At 41.6% G+C, this 16,609-nt stretch overlaps 1 pseudogene; it reads left to right on the top strand.

Moving 5' to 3' along the window:
- Positions 1-1,990: 1,990 nt before the first annotated feature.
- On the top strand, positions 1,991-2,207 carry LOC142454184 (mitochondrial import receptor subunit TOM6 homolog pseudogene; annotated as a pseudogene).
- Positions 2,208-16,609: the final 14,402 nt, after the last annotated feature.

The raw sequence follows: 16,609 nt of genomic DNA, 5'->3' as shown, positions 1-16,609 counted from the left end.
AAGAATTTTTTTAAGTTATATATACTCTTTGTAATAGTGGATTCATGCACAGTTGGGGGGAGAGGGGTGAACCCATCACAAGGTAGGATATATAGCACACACACCCTCCCTGAAGGGAACAAATAACAAATGTGGGTGAAAGGAGACAATGGACAGTGTAAGATACAAAATAATAACAGTATATAATTGAACAAGGATTTGTGAGGGTAGAGGAGGGAGGGGAAAAAAGAGGAGCTTATACTAAGGGCATAAATCGAAAATGTTTTGGAAATGATGATGGCAACATATATACAAATATGCTTGATACAATTGATATATGGAATGTTCTAAGAGCTGTAAGAGCCCCCACTAAAATGATTTTTTAAATGACCCATCAATATCACATGGTTTAGTGAAAAACTATAAACCAGTGTAATTCCAATCAAATTCCCAACATAACAAGTTGTTGCTAATATTCATTTGGATAATTTCATCCCATCCCAATTGCCCTCCGGTTCACTCCATATCAGGGCAACCCTGCAGGTATCAGAGTAGAGATGTGCTCCACAGAGTTTTCTTTTGTTTTTAAGAATGCATTGTGAAAATAATAAATGCATTGTGATATGGGTGAAGGCTTACAGAGTAGGTCATCAGTTTTACATTCAACAATTCATACACACACGTTGTTACAGCTCATTGACTGCAGTCCACTCAGGATGTCTAGTTCCCATGACAACAGTTAGATCATGTAATTTGGAATAATAAAGGCCCCCTACATAGCCACCACAAATTTGGTTAAAAAAAGGAAATCCTATCTTCAAAATATCTATCCTTGGAACCTACAGAGGAAGCGGAGTTATTCTGGGAAGTGATTTGTCGAATGGAACCTGCAGGAGAACCACAGGACTGGACTGGACTAGGCCGGGATGTTTTCTTCGTATACTGTTACTCTTTAAATAAAGCTCTTTCTTATACACATGTGTTTATGAATTTGTTTCTCCAGTCTACCCACACTGACAACACCGGCACACATGAGCATGACCACCCAGTGACATCCATGCCAAGAACGTGATGACCACAAGAAATGGAAAGAAACAGCCATGCTTCCTGAACCGAGACTCCTCCCCTTCTCCCCTCACAGACATCTGAAGCATCTCTCTCTCTCTCTCTCTCTCTCTCTCTCTCTCTCTCTCTCTCTCTCTCTCTCTCTCTCTCTCTCTCTCTCTCTCTCTCTCTCTCTCTCCCTCTCCCTCTCTCCCTCTCTCCCTCTCTCCCTCTCTCCCTCTCTCCCTCTCTCCCTCTCTCCCTCTCTCCCTCTCTCCCTCTCTCCCTCTCCTTCTCTCCCTCCCTCCCCAGCGGCTCTGTCTGCACCCAGATGCTAAATAAACCTCACTATTTGCTAACTCAGGACGCTGGTCTGAGTTAACTCACCTTGCTGAACCTCAAGGGGCTCTTGGGCCAGGCTAGAATACCAGATAGAAGATTACTAACCACAGCACCCGCAGCACCACTGGAGAGAGATGGGACTTTCTACTCCCAGTAACAGTTACAGTCTCAGAAAACCACAGAGGCAGTTCTACCCCACACAGCGCCACTGTGCGCCCTGAGCTTAATGAAAGTGAGTGGGGACTTTGTAACAAAGTAGTCGGGCTTTTAAAAGTACACTTTTCACAGCAGCCTTTGAAGTTTACAGCAAGCGAATTTAAAGTCCCTGCAGCAAAATGGACCACCATTCTGATGGTGAAGGAGACTGCTGGGACTGGTTTGCTTTTCTGTTTTCCCCAATGTGGAACGCTTCCCGAATTAGTGTGTCATCCTTCTGCAGGGGCCATGTCTCGTCCCCATGAGTCTACCGAAGCGAGCACGGAACTGGCTTTCTTAAGCATGGTTCAACACTGCAGATGATACCTGATCGTGTTGGAAATGGTTAATAGCTCCTATGGGAAACATACTTTCAAAAAAAAATTGTTCTGGGTCAGGAGAGCCTGCCGCGGAACGCGAAGGTGCAGCCATGGCTTCCACCGGCGTCGGCGCTGCGGGATCTGCAAATGAGACGCCCGAGATCCCGACAACGTGGGCGATGGGCTTCGGGGCGTCTACCGCTTTGCCACCGATAGGAATGATTTCCGGAGGAACTTGATCCTCAATTTGGGACTTTTTGCAGCAGGCTTTGGCTGGCCAGGAGCTTGAGCGACATTGATCTAATGGCACCCCAGCCAGGGGTGTAGCCACCCAGACACTTGGGACCCTTGTGCTGTCTGTACTCGAACCTTCCCCACAGAGCCTCCATTTCTGTACCGCCACAAGATTTGCCCCCAGGGCAACTGAAGTTGGATTCCGCTAAGCACCCACCCTCCCCTGCCAGGTGTCCCTCCCTTCCTCTCCGCTCTGCTCTGAACTGCGTTCTCCGGTCAAGCATGAGCGAAAGGGTTGCTCGCTGTTATGTAAAGTTGTGCATAGCCTCTTCCAAGTTTCTGAAGGGCCGTCTGGACTCTCAGCCTGGGGCAGAGCCCAGTGGTATTTCATAAATACTTGAAATAAAGAATGCATACACACAGAGCCAAAAATTTTTGCTCTGTTTCCATTTTTTCATATAAAATTGAAATCAGGCTATATAAAATATGAAAATGCCAGTAATTAATGAAAGTTTGCTATTCAAACTCCTTTTGTTAATCAAACTTTCAATGGGACCCACAACACCACAAAAGGAGGCAGCTTGTCCCTGCTACCTTACAACATGAATGGGTTATTCATGTGGGAGAAATAGATTACTAACCCATGTTTTTAAGAATCTACGTATAGCCTCCTCCCTGGGGGATGGACAGCAGAGAAGAGGGCGGGGGAGACATTGGACAGTATAACATATGACAAAATAATAATAATTTATGAATGATGAAGAGTTCATGAGGTAGGGGGTTGTGAAGAGGGAGGGGGAAAATGAGCAGCCCATATTAAGGGCCCAAGCAGAAGGCAAATGTTTTGAGAATGATGATGGCAACAAATGTACATATGTGCTTGACACAATGCATGTATGTATGCACTGCGATTAGAATTTATGAGCCCCCAATGATTAAAAAACAAACAAAACATGTTTTTATAACTGAAGGTACTTTTGATAGCATAAAAACATTTTGAAAATTAAAATTTACTAAATTTTAATTGTGTCTTTGAGTTCAAAACTTTTGAAGTATACATACATGTGTGAGTATACACACACACACATATAACTGGATGTCAGTTTGCTTGATAGTATCTGACTTGCGGGACTTTAAATAACTGAGGTCTTAATCACATGTAGTTGATGATGATGTGAATGCACCCATCAATGAATACTTTTTATCACTTAGTTGTTCACATGTTTTTATATCAGACTGCATATGTGCCTATAATTTTCCATTTCTTATCATATTGCCCAAAGTTGGATTTTTTTAAAATCTAGCCTACTAAGTGTAAAAATTGGCATCTCAAACCAAACGGCTATAACTGTGATCTTATATAATGCAATATTTTTGGATTAGTCACCTGTGTGAATCAGAAGCTAAGAAAGCAGAAGATGGGGAATGCCAGGTTTCTAGTAAGGAGGAATGCAACATAGTCTAACAGAAGGAGAGGCCACAGCTGTTGCAAGTGTCTAAGAAAAGCCAACCTAAGAGACGAAGCTGCAGAGAGTGTTTTGGGGGGCCTAAGAGAATAAACATAATACTTACATTGTCATGTGTAATGGAAGGTCTAGTCAACATATGGATTTAAAAACTTTTGTGAAAATCCAAAAGGGGGTGAGGTTTACTTAGAGGAGAAACCAATATCTACACAAATCCTGAAAGATAAAGTGAAGGCTCATAATGATTCAGAAGAAATTTTGCTGTGTTGTAGATGGTGACTTCTCCAAAGGCGAGCTTGCTCTGTCTTGAGCTGGAAATATAGCAAACTTTCAGTAAATATGCTAAATTGCTCAGACATTAAGTATAAAATTAAGTATGTTCTCTAGCAGAGACCTAAAGTTCACTGGGGAAAATATGTATAAGAAAGGGTAATGGAATTAGCATCAAAATATTGACATTGATATTTAAATTTTAGAAGCTAACTAGATATTGTTCGTAAATTAGACAGATGAACAAAAAGGATTCTGAGTTATTAGGAGCAAAGAGGGCCAGAGAATATTTGCTGTTATAAGACATATGACTGAAGTTTGGGCAATTAAAAAATTTTATATATAAGCATTGATAATGGCGATTGAAACACAAAAGTTGTAAACAAAGACTAAGGAAGAGTAGTTAAAAGTTATGGCCTTGACGATAGGAATGCAACCAGTATACAATTTTGGAAGATCGATGACTAATTCACAGCAAACACCTTTTCAACAACACAAAAGGTGACTATATAGGTGGACTTCTCCAGATGGAATACACAGAAATCAGATTACGTACATCTGTGGGAAGAGAAGATGGAGAAGTTCAATGCTAGCAGCTGAAACAAGGCAAGGGCTGACTATGGAACAGACCATCAATTGCTCACATGTAAGTACAGTTTGAAGCTGAGGAAAAGCGAAACAAATTCATGAGAGGCAAAATACTACCTTGAGTCTGTCCCACCTAAAGTTCTAGAATATCTCAAGAACAGATTTTCTTCATTAACACTAATGATACAAGACTTGAAAAGATGTGTGGGGTGACATCAAGAACATCTGACATTAAGAAAACAAAATATTAACAAGACAAGAAAGAAAAGATCAGCACAGATTTCAGAAGAGGCCTTGAAGCTTACTCATAATCAGAGGTAACTAAGGCAAAGAGTAGAAATGAAGTCAAAGAGCGGAACAGAAATATTCAAAGGGCAACTCAAGAAGACAAAATCAAATACTAAAATGGAATGTGCAAAGGCTCAGAGTTAGAAAACCCAAAAGGAATCATATGTTCAGCATGCCTTAAGCTGAAAGAACTCAAGAAAAAATTCATGCCTTGAGTTGTAATATTGAAAGATTCTGTGGTCAAAATATTGATTGGGCAAAAGAAGATGGAGAGAATAGACAGAGTCACTTGTGCCAAAAAGAACGAGTTGACATTGCACCATTTCGGGAGGCAGCATATGAACAAGAACCAATGGTACCGGAGGAAGAAGTCCAATCCCCACTGCAAGCATTAGCCAAAGCAAGGCTTTGGTTTTGACCGATTTCTGGTATACAATCAGGAATAGAGGGAACACCAATGGAAATGTTTCAACAAGTTGATGAAGCACAGGAAGCACTCATTTGTTATGCCAGGAAATTTGGAAAACAACTATTTGGCAAACTGAATGAATGAGATCCATATTTGTACTCATTCCAACTAAAGACAACCCTGCAGAGGCTCAAATTATAAAACAATATCATTAATACTGTAGGGAGCTGCGAGTCTCCCCACCCTGGATTTTAGCCATGAATCTACTCTCACCATACCAACTGCCCAGAGGTTTTTCTGCCCTTTGTTCCTTTCCCACCAGAGGGTGGCTGCCCTGACCCTTGCTAGGATTGGTGATCTTTCACTAGCAGAAAGGGGCAGAAGCACATAGAGGGCAGATCAATACATTATCATGATAAGGATCTAGGACTTTGAAACCTGGTGCTGCAGACTCAGCCCTGCTGGGATCACAGAAGGGCAAAGGCGGTAGCATGGGAGCAAGAGTCTGAGTCATTAGCAGAAAAGACCATATTATTGTGGGTCTATTTAGCTTCTTCAAGAAAAAGTTCTAAAACCTTATTTTTTTTAAAAATAGCCAAATTAGTGATGAATGGTAGATCCAAGTCTGTTAAATATTTTGGAAAAGACCCTAATTCTATAGTCATACCTTATGACAGACTCCAAACTTCTTATTTATGGGAAAGTTGTGATTCATGGGAATTAGCATTTCCTGGGTTTTCGTGGATTGGTGAAAAATGTTTATCCTCCAGATAAATTGTTACAATTTGCTAAAAAACATTTATTTATTTTCCCCAGTATTTGTAAAAAAATAAACCCATACCGACCAAGGGTGTGAGGGGCGATGCTGGGAGAGTGGAGGGTGAGTGGGTTGGAAAGGGGGAACTGATTACAAGGATCCACATGTGACCCCTTCCCTGGGAGAGGGACAGCAGAGAAGGGGGGGAGGGGAGATTCCAGATAGGGCAAGATATGACAAAATAACAATGTATAAATTACCAAGGGCACATGAGGGAGGGGGGTGAGGGGAGAGAGAGGAAAAAAAAAAGAGGACCTGATGCAAAGGGCTTAAGTGGAGAGCAAATGCTTTGAGAATGATTGGGGCAGGGATTGTATGGATGTGCTTTATACAATTGATGTATGTATATGTATCGATTGTGATAAGAGTTCTCTGAGTCTCTAATAAAATGTAAAAAAAGAAAACAGGAAAAAAATGATTAGGGCAAAGAATGTATAGATGTGCTTTATACAATTCATGTATGTATATGTATGGACTGTGATAAGAGTTGTATGAGCCCCTAATAAATTGTTTTAAATAAATAAATAAACCCATACCTCATGTCCTTACAATATTTACTGATAGTTCCTCCAATGGAACTGCAGCTACATACTATGGTTAAAAATTTTCCAGCTCAATCTGCACTAATATTTATTCAGACAGCCTATTTGTTGTTTTTGTATTACATAATTTTGAAACTGTTGCTTGTATTCAACCGCAAAATGAACCTATTTTGGCTTTATTTGGTGAATGACAACAATTAATTTGGAACCGCAAATATCCTTATTTTGCGGCACATATCAGAGCTCCTTCCCTACTAGGGGCTTTGGCACAAGGCAATAATTTAGCTGATTGTGCAATTCTAGCTGCAGCAGCATTTGTCTATTTATCTGAAGGTCAAATTACTTTAGTCCAGCATTCTCATCAACTACATCACCAAAATAGCCAAGCTTTAAAACATCAATTTAACATACCTAAGAAGCACCAAGGGACATAGCAAAATCTTGTCCGCATTGTGGGACTCATGTACTAGTTCCTCATTCAGGTGTCAAGCCCAGAGGACTGCTCCTGGGACATCTTTGGCAGATGGATGTTACTCACATTCCTTCATTTGGTAAATTGAGTTATTTGCATATTACAGTGGACACTTACTCTGGATTTATTGTGGCCACTCCTATGACTGGTGAAAAAACACCTTTAGTTATTCAACATATGTTACATTGTTTTGCTATAATTGGTGTACCTAAATGCTTAAAGAGAGATAATGGATCTGCTTATAGTAGTGAATCATTTACTCGATTTTGTGTCACTTTTCGAATTAAACACATAACTGGAACCTCTTATAATCCTCAAGGCCAATGTATTGTGGAACCTGCTAATGGGACTATTAAGCGACATTTAGATAAAATAAAAAGGGGGAGATATGCCCTTCTACTCCTCACAATTTAATTAATCATACTTTATTTTAACATTCTGGAATTTGGATGTACACAGTCAGTCTGCTGCTGATTGCCTTTGGAAAAAGATTCCCAAATATAAAGACAAAGCATATGTAAAATGGAAAGATCCACTTAATGGCAAAAGCCAGCTCCCCTCCTAATTTGGGGGCGAGGGCATGTTTGTGTTTTTCCCCACAGGATGCTGATGGAGCAAGGTGACTGCCAGAGAAGTTGGTGCAGTTTGCAAACTATGCAGATGGTAATGTGCCTGCAAGTGCTTCTGGAAACTTCGCAAAGTGAGCAGTACTAGGCTTATGTTCCTGATCCACCACTCTAACATACTGTTGTCTGGGAAGTCTGGAAATCGTGGTGTGGGTTAATGACTCACGTCTTCCATGTACAAGGTGAAGGAAATGTAATCTCATCTACTGCGCAGTCTTTTTCTTTTTGTGAACTAGAGACGTAAAAGAATAATAAAACCGTATTGTGGAGATCATGTCTCACGCGGACAAGCCCATCCAGGATAACATCACAAAAGAGAGAGATCTCATCGACTGGTCCAGCAACCAGGACAATAATTTAAAAATATTGCCGAATGGAAAATAGAGACTACTTTGGAAATGTGAAGCTTATGGGCCTTTCCTACAGACTGCAAAGAAACGTTACTGCCTATGTAACATCGTCTTGTGTACTTTTGACAGGAATATTATTATAGATCATAATGATTATAAGTTTGACGTTTTGTAATAATTGTAATTTGTCTAATCGTTTTACCTAGACCGCTGAAGGTACTGTCATTGCTATTTTGTATCAATCTTCTTAGTTATGCTACCAGTGGATATTACTGGGCTTTGGTATTCAAAAGATGGTTACCGGTATTGGAAGAGATTTCAGAAAGCATTAACCAAACCTAAGCATTTTGTAGGTTTGCTTATAGCAAGTATTTTTAACTATATTGTTCAGTTGCTACTTCTATTACTGCAGCAATTGTACTTTCACTAAGCACACAATTGTCCCCTTTGTTGGACCTTTCATTGTAATTCTGATCATTATTTCCCTGGGCACTCTATTATTTAACACACTCATGGTGTTCGTCAAACAACAAATTGAGCCAATCCAGGCTAACCCTATCCAGGTGCATTATCATCAGCTAGAGATGATGGACAAGGGTGGTCCACTCTCAGAATCATCAGAGTGATAAGACCCCCTTCACTTGTGTGCTGGGCTGGACAGCCAATGACGGGTACGATTGGGCAGGACCCATACCAACCTAAGCCAGGCCCTGGTTTGCATTGGAAAAATGCGCATTCCTTGAGACCAATGACAGGTAAGGATGAGTCAGTTGCCCGACAACCTAAGCCAGGCGCAACCCCCCAGGGATACTCCATATTAAATCATACTCTTGCCTGTTGTTGTATTGGTAAAGAAGGGGACATGTCGGGAGCTGCGTGTCTCCCCACCCTGGATTTTAGCCATGAATCTACTCTCGCCATACCAACTGCCCAGAGGTTTTTCTGCCCTTTGTTCCTTTCACAAACTGCCAGAGGGTGGCTTCCCTGACCCTTGCTAGGATTGGTGATTTTTCACTAGCAGAAGGGGGCAGAAGCAGATAGAGGGCAGATCAATACATTATCATGATAAGGATCTAGGACTTTGAAACCTGGTGCTGCAGACTCAGCCCTGCTGGGATCACAGAAGGGCAAAGGCAGTAGCATGGGAGCAAGAGTCTGAGTCATTAGCAACATAACAGGGAGTAGATTCAAAAATTCCAAAACAACAAATTATGTATATTAATTATGGCAAACCTTGGTACCTTTACCTCTGGTGCATTATGGCAGAAAAGACCATATTATTGTGGGTCTATTTAGCTTCTTCAAGAAAAAGTTCTAAAACCTTATTTTTTTAAAAATAGCCGAATTAGTGATGAATGGTAGTTACAAGTCTGTTAAATATTTTGGAAAAGACCCTAATTCTATAATCATACCTTATGACAGACTCCAAACTTCTTATTTATGGGAAAGTTGTGATTCATGGGAATTAGCATTTCCTGGGTTTTTGTGGATTGGTGAAAAATGTTTATCCTCCAGATAAATTGTTACAATTTGCTAAAAAACATTTATTTATTTTCCCCAGTATTTGTAAAAATAAACCCATACCTCATGTCCTTACAATATTTACTGATAGTTCCTCCAATGGAACTGCAGCTACATACTATGGTTAAAAATTTTCCAGCTCAATCTGCACTAATATTTATTCAGACAGCCTATTTGTTGTTTTCGTATTACATAATTTTGAAACTGTTGCTTGTATTCAACCGCAAAATGGCTGTATTTGGTGAATGACAACAATTAATTTGGAACCGCAAATATCCTTATTTTGCGGCACATATCAGAGCTCCTTCTTCCCAACTAGGGGCTTTGGCAAAAGGCAATAATTTAGCTGATTGTGCAATTCAAGCTGTAGCAGCATTTGCCAATTTATCTGAAGGTCAAATTACTTTAGTCCAGCATTCTCATCAACCACATCACCAAAATAGCCAAGCTTTAAAACATCAATTTAACATACCTGTATTGGACAGGGTTCTCTAGAGAGACAAACCAGATTGCTAGTAATTATATATAAATACATTTATAAAGATAGATATATCATTTAAGAAATAAACCATTAAATAATATACAGATAGATAATACAAGAAATTAACAGTTAAATTATAAAGCAGTGAGACACTAGCAGTCCTTCAAGTTTTGAGAGCTGCCAGGTGCCAGTCCCCTTCTGTAGAGAGAGCTGGGCTATATAGACCCAGGCAGCAAACAGCAAGGCAGGTCCCTAACTGTCATCAACTGTCAGTCCCCAGCTCCAGAGATGAACATTCCAATCGTGTGGGCTTAAAGGGACCTCAACTTACAGCGACACAGTCCACAGGCTAGGCATCCCACAGGTAGTGTACCCCTTTAAACTGAGGCACAGAACAACCAAGGTGAGGCTCACCGAGCCATTTATCCCTCTGCCCTTCAGTTACTCCTACTTGTGTTTATCGGCCAGGCTGGCACAATAAACTATAGCAATACCTAAGAAGCATCAAGGGACATAGCAAAATCTTGTCCGCATTGTGGGACTCATTTACTAGTTCCTCATTCAGGTGTGAAGCCCAGAGGACTGCTCCTGGGACATCTTTGGCAGATGGATGTTACTCACATTCCTTCATTTGGTAAATTGAGTTATTTGCATATTACAGTGGACACTTACTCTGGATTTATTGTGGCCACTCCTATGACTGGTGAAAAAACACCTTTAGTTATTCAACATATGTTACATTGTTTTGCTATAATTGGTGTACCTAAATGCTTAAAGAGAGATAATGGATCTGCTTATAGTAGTGAATCATTTACTCGATTTTGTGTCACTTTTCGAATTAAACACATAACTGGAACCTCTTATAATCCTCAAGGCCAATGTATTGTGGAACCTGCTAATGGGACTATTAAGCGACATTTAGATAAAATAAAAAGGGGGAGATATACCCTTCTACTCCTCACAATTTAATTAATCATACTTTATTTTAACATTTTGGAATTTGGATGTACACAGTCAGTCTGCTGCTGACTGCCTTTGGAAAAAGATTCCCAAATATAAAGACAAAGCATATGTAAAATGGAAAGATCCACTTAATGGCATAAGCCAGCTCCCCTCCTAATTTGGGGGCGAGGGCATGTTTGTGTTTTTCCCCACAGGATGCTGATGGAGCAAGGTGACTGCCAGAGAAGTTGGTGCAGTTTGCAAACTATGCAGATGGTAATGTGCCTGCAAGTGCTTCTGGAAACTTTGCAAAGTGAGCAGTACTAGGCTTATGTTCCTGATCCACCACTCTAACATACTGTTGTCTGGGAAGTCTGGAAATCGTGGTGTGGGTTAATGACTCACGTCTTCCATGTACAAGGTGAAGGAAATGTAATCTCATCTACTGCGCAGTCTTTTTCTTTTTGTGAACTAGAGACGTAAAAGAATAATAAAACCGTATTGTGGAGATCATGTCTCACGCGGACAAGCCCATCCAGGATAACATCACAAAAGAGAGAGATCTCATCGACTGGTCCAGCAACCAGGACAATAATTTAAAAATATTGCCGAATGGAAAATAGAGACTACTTTGGAAATGTGAAGCTTATGGGCCTTTCCTACAGACTGCAAAGAAACGTTACTGCCTATGTAACATCGTCTTGTGTACTTTTGGCAGGAATATTATTATAGATCATAATGATTATAAGTTTGACGTTTTGTAATAATTGTAATTTGTCTAATCGTTTTACCTAGACCGCTGAAGGTACTGTCATTGCTATTTTGTATCAATCTTCTTAGTTATGCTACCAGTGGATATTACTGGGCCTTGGTATTCAAAAGATGGTTACCGGTATTGGAAGAGATTTCAGAAAGCATTAACCAAACCTAAGCATTTTGTAGGTTTGCTTATAGCAAGTATTTTTAACTATATTGTTCAGTTGCTACTTCTATTACTGCAGCAATTGTACTTTCACTAAGCACACAATTGTCCCCTTTGTTGGACCTTTCATTGTAATTCTGATCATTATTTCCCTGGGCACCCTATTGTTCAACACACTCATGGTGTTCGTCAAACAACAAATTGAGCCAATCCAGGCTAACCCTATCCAGGTGCATTATCATCAGCTAGAGATGATGGACAAGGGTGGCCCACTCTCAGAATCATCAGAGTGATAAGACCCCCTTCCCTTGTGCGCTGGGCTGGACAGCCAATGACGGGTACGATTGGGCAGGACCCATACCAACCTAAGCCAGGCCCTGGTTTGCTTTGGAAAAATGCGCATTCCTTGAGACCAATGACAGGTAAGGATGAGTCAGTCTCTGGACAACCTAAGCCAGGCGCAGCCCCCCAAGGATACTCCATATTAAATCATACTCTTGCCTGTTGTTGTATTGGTAAAGAAGGGGGACATGTCGGGAGCTGCGTGTCTCCCCACCCTGGATTTTAGCCATGAATCTACTCTCTCCATACCAACTGCCCAGAGGTTTTTCTGCCCTTTGTTCCTTTCCCACCAGAGGGTGGCTGCCCTGACCCTTGCTAGGATTGGTGATCTTTCACTAGCAGCTGCTATGCTCATTGGTCAATACGTGTCTGATAGCATCTCCCCCCAGGCTCACCAGGAATGCTTCATTAGCATACTTACCTGTTTGATCAGTTGCCTGCCATCCCTTCCTTGTTTGGAGATGCAAGACTATTTGCTACCTCAGCTGTACCCTATTTTACATGTGACCTAATGGTGCCAGCCCCTTGCTGGCTATTTAAACCTCTGCTCTCAACTCAATAAATGAGGCTTGATCAGATTCCTGTCTTGCCTCCATTTCTCGCGCCCTTGCCCATCTTCATTCCCCCTCTTTCAGGTGTTCACGTTGTAGATGTCCTGCGGGTCATGACATAATACCACCTGCAAGTCAAATTTTCCTGAAGATGATGCAGGAGCAAACTGACAGGGAGTTGCCAGAGGTTCAGGCAACTTCAGAAGGGGAAGCAGAACAGGGATTTCATTGTTGAATCATGTCAGGTGCATCTTCGCTAAAAGCAGAGAATACCAGAAAGATATTTACTTGTGTTGCATTGACCATGCCAAAGTATTGGACTGTGTGGATCATGACATTATGGGTAGCCTTTGGCAAAACTGGAATTCCAAAACATTTCACTGTGCTCATGTGGAACCTATACAGGGATTAAGAGGCAGTTGTGCAAACAGAGCATGGAAATACTGTGTGGTTTAAAATCCAGAAAAGTGTGTGAGGGTTGTATCACTTCACCATCCATATTCAATCTGTTTTGGGAGTAAATAAACAGAGAAGCTGGATTATTTGAAGAACACAGCATCAGGATTGAAGGAAGGCTTATTAATAGCCTTCAGTATGCATGTGTTACAACCTCGTTTGCTGAAAGTGAGTAGGACTTGTAGCACTGGGCGCTGGAGATCAAGAATTGTAGCCTTCAGTATGGATTACGATTCAATGGAAAGAAAACTCAAATGCTCACAACTAGATGGACCAATAGGTAACATCATGTGTCAAGGGAAACCAGCCCCTAACACATCATTACGGGTCTGGTAGGCGCAATTGTACAGCGATAATAAGTAAAGATCATAATAGTTATAGATAGCATGAGAGATAGAAGTGAAGTATTGAAATAAATGGAGTCAGACACAATTCATGGTAGCATGCTCACTTCAGCTCCACTTACAGGTGAGTACATATGTCACTCGACACGCAATAGGAAGGGGAGGGATTGGGGTTATATATTTGACAAGATGAGCAGACCCTAGGTTTAGGATGGCGGCTTAACTTTGACCTAGTCCCTAGATCTCCATAGGAACCATTATCAGTAGGGTGTAAACCCATCTGCTGGAACCAAACAGATGTCTGCAGGCGTCCATTGTCTTTTACAGCAGGGAGTGGGGCCCACTGCAGTCTGGCAACTGGGAGGATGGCTGTGAGCCTCCCCCCACAATCATGATCAATAGAGAAAAGAAGAAAAGATTGAATTTGTCAAGGATTTTGTCTTGCTTGAATCCACCATCAATGGTGATGGAAGCAGAGTCAAGAGATCAAATGACACATTTCATGAGGCAAATCTACTGCACAAGACCTCTTTAAAGTGTTGAAAAGCTAGAATGTTACTTTGGGGCTAAGGTGTTTCTGACTCAAACCATGGTATGTTCAATAGCCTCATATGCATGTGAGAAAGTTGGACATTGAATAAGGAAGAGTTGATGCATTTGAATTACGGTGTTGTAGAGGAATACTGGAAGTACCAGGGACTGCCCAAAAAACAAACAAATCTGTCTGGTGGAGGAAGTACAACCAGAATGTTCCTTAGAAGCAAGGATGTTGTGATTTTGTGAACATATACTTTGGACATATTGTCCAGGGGAGCCCAGTCCCTGGAGAGGGGCATCATGCTCGGTAAGGTATGGAGCAGTGAAAAAGTTGAAGACCTTTCGCTTGAAGGTAAACAAGCAGCCATCTAGCTCAGAAGCAACAAAGCCCACATAGAAGAAGCATGCCAGCCTGTGCAATCACGAGGTGTTGAAGGGATCAGGTATAAGGCATCATCAGAACAAAAAAATCTTACCATAGTGAATGAAGGGGGAAATGCAGAGTGGAGACTCAAAGCCTATTTGTCAGCCACTGGAGATCCCCTTGCAGAGGGGTCTAGGGGAGGAGATGAGTCAGTCAGGGTGCGATGTAGCACCGATGAAGAATACAGTTTTCCTCTAGTTCCTAAATGCTTTCTCTCCCCTCCCCCCACCCCCCCATCATGATCCGAATTCTACCTTGCAAGTCTGGCTATACCAGAGGATGTACACTGGTGCAGATGGGAGCTGGAGTCACAGGGAATCCAGGGCGGATGATACCTTCAGAAGCAGTGGTGTGAGTGGCAATACTGGGAGGGTAGAGGGAGAGTGCCAGGGCGGATGATACCTTCAGAAGCAGTGGTGTGAGTGGCAATACTGGGAGGGTAGAGGGAGAGTGGGTTGGAAAGAGGGAATCAATTACACGGATCTACATGTGACCTCCCTGGGGAATTGACAACAGAAAAGGGGGTGAAGGGAGACGTCAGACAAGGCAAGATATGACAAAATTTATAAATTATCAAGAGCTCATGAGGGAGGGGGGAGCAGGGAGGGAGGGGGAAAAAAGGACTTGATGCAAAGGGCTTAAGTGGAGAGCAAATGCTTTGAGAATGATGAGGGCAATGAATGTACAGATGTGTTTTACACAATTGATGTATGTATGGATTGTGATAAGAGTTGTATGAGCCCCTAATAAAATGTTTTAAAAATATATATAAAAACAACAAAAAAAGAAAGTAAATGTTTAGAAAATGATGTGGCAACATTTGTACAAATATGCTTGATACAATTGATGTATGGATTATTATAAGAGCTGTAAGAACCCCCAATAAGATATTTTTAAATAAATTAGAATGAAAAATAAAAATAAAAAGGACAACACTAATAAAAAAAAGATTAAGACCTTTCACATGATGGATTGACAGAGAGGCCGCATGGTTGGGTTCACACACAGGAACAGTTGAGAGGATGGCGCAGGACTAGGCAGTGTTTTGTTTTGCATAAAGTCATTATGAGTGCACATGCACTCAGGGGCACCTGGCAACAACAGCAGCATGAACTATGGTGAAAACCCAAAATCTATTGACATAGTCCCTATGTAGATTAAGCCTCTAGTGAACTTCTGCTCTCTTCCTAGGCATAAGAACAATCTTGCCATCAGGCGGAGTGCATGGCAAAGTGGCTGAAATCCACCGCTCCCCAGTCAGCCTGAGGGAGTGGCAATCTCTTTTAAAGGCTGCCTGGGTTCATCCTGACGAGATCCCTGGTGGTGTTGTGCTTTATGCATTGGTCTGTGATGCTCAAGGTTGTCCGCTGGCAAACTCTGAAGAGAGTGGGCTTTCTACCTGTTTAAACAATTATAGCCTCGGAAACCCATAGGTTTCCCCAAGGCAAAGAGAGTGGGTATGATCCTTGATGGAGATCACCATCCTGGGGACACTCAGGGGTGTGTGTAATCATGAGTCATACCTTATCAGTCTTTCCTTAGCTGCCTGGGTCAGAAGGCCTTGGACCAATATTGTGAGGTTTCAGTCTAATATAGTGTACATGTCCCATCGTGGTCCTGCTACCACATCTATAGGCCCACTTGTAACTGTGATGCATTGACCTGTCACCAGTCAGGCATTTGCGATGTTCCCTTTGTTCTGCGTCTATTGAACTAGCATCCCAGCTATGAACCCTTGGACACCCTTTGACCTGGTGCTAATGGCCTGCCGCATCCAGATGTTTGTGTTTTTGTCCCTTTTAAGATCCAATATTCCCTTGAATTTTGAGATTGGGGTCTCTTTCATGCTGTAAAACATGGGGTACAGTTCATAAAAAAGGATCCAAGGCTGTCTTCCCTCTTGGGGTTTCTGGCAGGTCCTGGAAGCGTGATGTCAGGAAACACGGGCACATTCCTGCACATTCATGCATCCTCAGGACTCTGAGGGGAGCACTCTTGGAACTACAACCCATGTTTGGGGGCTTTCAGAACTTTACTTTTTTGTTTTTAGTTTAAATAATTTTATTGGGGACTCTAACAGATATTATAACCACCCATAAATCAATTATATCAAACAAACTTGTACACGTTGCCATCATCTTTTTCAA

The sequence above is a fragment of the Tenrec ecaudatus genome, chromosome 8 (genome assembly GCF_050624435.1).
Source record: "Tenrec ecaudatus isolate mTenEca1 chromosome 8, mTenEca1.hap1, whole genome shotgun sequence".
Classification (NCBI taxonomy): Eukaryota; Metazoa; Chordata; class Mammalia; order Afrosoricida; family Tenrecidae; genus Tenrec; species Tenrec ecaudatus.
The sequence above is the reverse complement of the archived record's forward strand: the minus strand, read 5'-3'. Positions and strand labels throughout refer to the sequence as shown.